Below are 5,262 nucleotides of genomic sequence, written 5' to 3'. Positions count from 1 at the left end.
TTATGTAGTGATGAACCTGGGGTAACTCTGAATAACCTGGACCCTAAGAAAACCACATATGTCAAACTGTTTTTAAAAATATCTATTAGGAATTTTCAAAAAAATTCCTGGAAAATGGACTTTAAAATATGCTTATCTTGGTCCAAGAAAATTTTAAAATTCCTGTTTGGTGTTTTCATAATATGCATTTCCATAAGAATTTTGAAGACCCCTTGTATGCATGAATTTCAAAATCTTTTGGCACCAAATAATAAACTTAAGTTTTAATTCCATTTCAGTGAGTTCTTTGAAGTCCGCCTCACATAAAAAGCCTTGAGTAGCAAGGGGACCATTGGCAGAAACGTGTGAGAATGAGGGTGTGGGCAGGGAATCCTTCAAACAGACATGGGAATGGTAAGGAGATAATGGAAAGAATATGGCCCCTGGGAGGCAGACTGGGGAGGGCGGGGTAGCAGAAGACCCTGAATATTTCAACAGTTTCAGCAGCTCTGTAGCAATTTTGTTGCCAGCCAGTACACAGAGTTCCTCCCAGCTCTGTGCCTTCCACACTGGAGCAGCTGACGAGTCAGACACTCGGTGCACTGGACACCAAGCGCCAGGAAGAGCAGCTGAAGAGCCTCCCGTGACTGCCGTGGTGTCAACAACAGGCTCACTGGAGACAGGTGAGATTATCAGTGTTCTCTCCAACAAGCCAGGAGATCAAAGACAGATGAACCCACGGAGGAAGGGACAGACTCCAAAACATGAGAGAGTGCCTTGCCAGGGAGATGTGGTCCTACTAGTATCCCAGGCTGCTTTGGAAACAAGACTTCTTTCTACTGAGCAGTTGGGAGCAGAAGTGATGCGTGCCAGGCCAGGCCAGGGTTTTTAGGAGGGCTGGGCCTCTGCACCCTCTTCCCCACCATCCAGATGGCCGAAGAAGACAGACTGCCCAGTGAACTCTCTGAGATCATGGACAAACTTTACATCTTCCCTGTCTCACGTGGTATCCACCAGCCATGGATAAGCGCTGGAAATAAGGCAAGCAGAGTTGAGAGAGGAAGTTTTTAATTTTGTTGAATACTATTTAAATGTAAATGTAGCTCCTATGTTGGACATTGCAGTTTAACAGATGGCGGGGTCACAAGATGGAGCCTTGTTCCGTGACTCATCACGTAAATGAGAGAGAATGCTCTCCTGTCATATATTCTTTGTAATTTTGGGGGGATGGAGAGGATCAATTTGGTTTTGCAATTAACCTGTTTTAACTACCACCTCTAGGAAAATGATTCTAATTACTTTATATGTGCTATGCAAGTGGCCAAATAGAGTACTCAGGGTGAGATTGAAAACAGATGGGAAGGAACTGCAAAATGTAAATATTCCCTAAATTGGTAGAACTGTTTGGCAGAGACCAAATAGTGGCCAATACATTGAGAAGCAAAGTAAGGCTTGTCAAAGAAACAGAAATTCCTACCATGGTTACAGTTTACTATTTCGCCAGTTTCCTTATGACTGAGTTACAAATGAAACTTCCTTTTACTACAAAATGAATTCCCTTCTCTCACGGGTAACTAAAGGATCATTCTGAGGCAACCCCACATGCGGTACACAAACATAACAGCACTTTTCTATAAAAGCCACAAGTTCCCCAAGTGGTTGTATCTTCTCTCAGCAGCCGTGGTCCACGGCCAATACTTTCAGCAAGTTGGGAACCCGCCGCCCTGCACACTCCCCAGAACAAGAGCCTGCAGGAGTAGCCCCCTCACATCACCACCATTCCTCCCTTGCAGGACCCACGCCTGCTTCACGGTGGGTTTATGCTGACGTTCTGCAACATAAGCTTCTATCCTGTGAAAACTAAGAGCATGCACCCTTCGTTGCCTATTGCCTTTGCACATGTGAAGCCCAAAGAAAGTCTTGGCTGTCTTCTCTCGCGCGCAGAACCACATGTAGGAAGCAGTGGAAAATAAAAAGTGTGTTTAGACAGGAACACCCAGGGGAACAGTGATTGCTTTCTAGCTTGTGTTTATCTTTAAAAGAGCCATGACTACCAGCAGGAAAGGTCGTCGCGATGGCCGTAAACAGCAGTGAGCCCTCCCCGGTGAAGGCACTGCAGATTGAACTAACGCCGAGGCCACGGCACGAGGGTGACCCAGGCTCCATAATCGACTCCAAGGTTTCTCCAGGCACCTCTCTCTACGAAGTCCTCTTTGCTCTTGACTCTGCAACCTGTGATCAGGAGGCAGACAAAAGCAGTTCGTACTGGGGCTCCTTCTCCTGCCAGCTCCGTGACTGTGGGCAGGTTAGCTTCCTGGGAGGACTAAAGGGCCGAGTGCAGGCATGTGCAGCCCATGGGTACTGTACATGCTTCCATTCAATACCTGAAGCTATTTGTATTTTCTGAGTTTTCAATCCTCCCCCACCCAATAGCACCCCTCTGTCTACAGCTCTAAGAGCCACACTGCAACTCTGGCCTTGTTTCGTTTTTAAAGCCTCAAAATTCATTCCATGAAAACAGCGTCATAATACAACTGAAAAACATGGACACCTTTCAGGAAGCAGATAAAAAGGAAGCTGCTGCAATAGGTAATGCACACAGGTCACTCTGGTTACAGAACAGAGAGATGGGAGATTTGTAGATACTCCAAACTCTAAGCCAGACATCCTTCTCCTGGTCACCTTGGATGGAGATTTTACTACTTTGCTTTCTTGGGTTATTGCCTTGTGTAATAAACTGCATTCTCCTTTATCTTATAAAATGCAATCATTATGACCGCAGAAGCAGTAACTCATGCCGGAGCCCAACACCTATCTCCTTTTTATTACCTGGATTGATGAGATTTGAGTGTGTGTCTCAGGTTTGACATACAGATGTCATTCGTGGCTAAGACACAAATGGCCTTGACTTTCCAACCTTGAATGCCAGGAGTGTATCAGTGATCTACCAAGATCCTGGAAGAAATAATAGGGGACAAATATCACCTCTCCAAGGTCCCCCCTGTCAACACTCTTGCTCTGGGGATTCAGTTTCAACACTTGGATTTTGGGAGACACATTCAAACCACAGCACTGCCCACCTTTTCCAAGGTGCAGAGCCATGAAACTTGTTCTACTAAAGAAACATGAGTAGAAAAGAGAAGTGTCTCTTGCGGGCTGAAGTGGTTGAAAACAATGGCACTGGCTTCTCTGCACTCTCTTCTGGAGGTGTGCTAATCACAGCTGAACGTGGCAGAGCCACAAAATGGAGGAAAGGAGTTCAGAACCTTTGAGTCGCTTCTCAGAGACAAGACTGCCTTGTTGGGGACAGCCACATGGAACTGTTAGTGTTGTATCTACTGCAGAAGCTGTCGCCGTAACTGACAGTGTGTGTACTGAAACCAGGTAGATACCCAACACAATCTTATAACTGGCATTTACTACATTAAAATGTATGTAGTTCACATGTATCTGATGAGAATATAAATTTGGTACAACCACTATAGAAAACAAATGGACAAAATCTTCTAAAGTCAAAACTTTACTATTCTATGACTCATTAGAATGTGTTAAAATGTTCATCAAAAACATGTGCTATAATCATTGACATAAATAAAATGGAATGTTATTCAACCTTAAAGAGGAAGAAACTTCTGATATAAACTACTGTAGATAAACCTTGAACACCCTATGCTGAGAGCAATAGGGCAATCACAAAAGAGACATATACTCTATGGCGCTACTTGGACGAGTACCCAGAGTAGCCAACTGCATGGAGACAGAAAGCCACAGGAGGAGCAGATGATGGTTCAAGTAGTCAGGTTCCTGCCAGCCACGTGGGTGACCCAGATTGAATTCTGGCTATTCGTTTTCGCCCTGACCCAGCCCAGGCCCAGCCCAGCCATTGCAGGAATTTAGGGAATGAACCAGGGGAGGCGAGGTTTTCTCTCTCTCTCTCTCTCTCTCTCTCTATATATATATATATATATATATGTATTTCTGTGTCTATCTGTACCACTCAAATGAATAAATGTTGTTTCTAAAAAATGTTTTGTTAAGATAGAAAGTTTTACATATATTTTATAATAATTAAAGATAAAAAGTCCACAAAACATGTTCTAAAGTAGTGTAATGCCTAATAGCCAGAAAAGTAGAAATTAATCAGATGCTCTTCAAAGTAAAATGGATAGACAAAGCATAGGCTGTTAACTCAAAGGAATATTACACACCCATAATAGACAGTCTATGACTTGCAATAATATGAATAAGTCTGATGGACATAAATTTGAGCAGAAACAACTATACAAAAGAACATATACCATCTGACTCCAATTGTATAAAGTACAAAAACAGACAAAAGTCTTAAACACGGTTAGAAGTAAAGATAGTGGTTAACTTTCGGATGTGGCTAGTGACTGACAGTATTTCAGTATTATTATGTTTCAATTAAAACATTCTTTACAGGGGCCCAGCACTGTGGCATAGCAGGTAAAGCCACCACCTGCAGTGCTGGCATCCCATATGTGTGCCAGTTCAAGGCCCGGGTGCTCAACTTCTGATCCAGCTCTCTGTTATGGCCTGGGAAAGTAGTAGAAGATGGCCCGAGTCCTTGGGCCCCTGCACCCGCTTGGGAGACCCAGAAGAAAGCTCCTGGCTCCTGGTTCCTGGCTTGGGATCGGCGCAGCTCCAGGCATTGCAGCCAACTGGGGAGTGAACCAGCAGATGGAAGACCTCTCTCTCTCTCTCTGCCTCACCTCTCTCTCTGTAACTTTGACTTTCAAATAAATAAATCTTTTAAAAAAAAGTTCTTTATAAATTGTTCACATAACCTGCTTTTAAAATTTTCTATGTTCTCTAAAAAAAAAAAAAAATCAGAGACAAGAAGAGAAACAAAGTCATAGAGTGCACTGTTGTTGAGTAGAGTACACCTCTACAGCAGCTGAGAAAAAGGAACGTAGTCGTGTGTGTCTGAGTAAACTGACTTCAGTACACCTTGGAATTCCTTCTGCAGCATACAGATTACCTTCTTTCTCATCAAATTGCCATTCATCTAGGAGTACCAACAAGAAATGTGCTTAATAATTAAAATTCCATGGTAATTTCACACTCAACAATGCCTTGTGTTCATAATTTCAACATTAGATTTGATTGAATACAATTAAATATGGCCCATGCTTTCCAAAACGGGTTGCATGATGGATCTCAATGAACTCATTAGCAGCTAATGCAGTAGAGATCTTTCTAAATGCTAATGTTTAGCTGCCTTTGGCTCATTAATTAATTTAAAGATTGTATAATTATCAG

At 43.0% G+C, this 5,262-nt stretch overlaps 1 long non-coding RNA gene across 1 annotated transcript; it reads left to right on the top strand.

Annotated features, from left to right (window-relative positions):
- Positions 1 to 493: 493 nt before the first annotated feature.
- LOC138849334 (uncharacterized) lies at positions 494 to 4,762 on the top strand. Its single transcript, XR_011388049.1, has 2 exons — positions 494 to 662; positions 4,423 to 4,762. It is a non-coding gene; the product is annotated as an uncharacterized LOC138849334 (long non-coding RNA).
- Positions 4,763 to 5,262: the final 500 nt, after the last annotated feature.

Source organism: Oryctolagus cuniculus, chromosome 4 (assembly GCF_051225735.1).
Source record: "Oryctolagus cuniculus isolate XC-2025 breed Fujian yellow rabbit chromosome 4, ASM5122573v1, whole genome shotgun sequence".
Classification (NCBI taxonomy): Eukaryota; Metazoa; Chordata; class Mammalia; order Lagomorpha; family Leporidae; genus Oryctolagus; species Oryctolagus cuniculus.
This window is presented reverse-complemented; position numbering and strand designations above follow the sequence as displayed.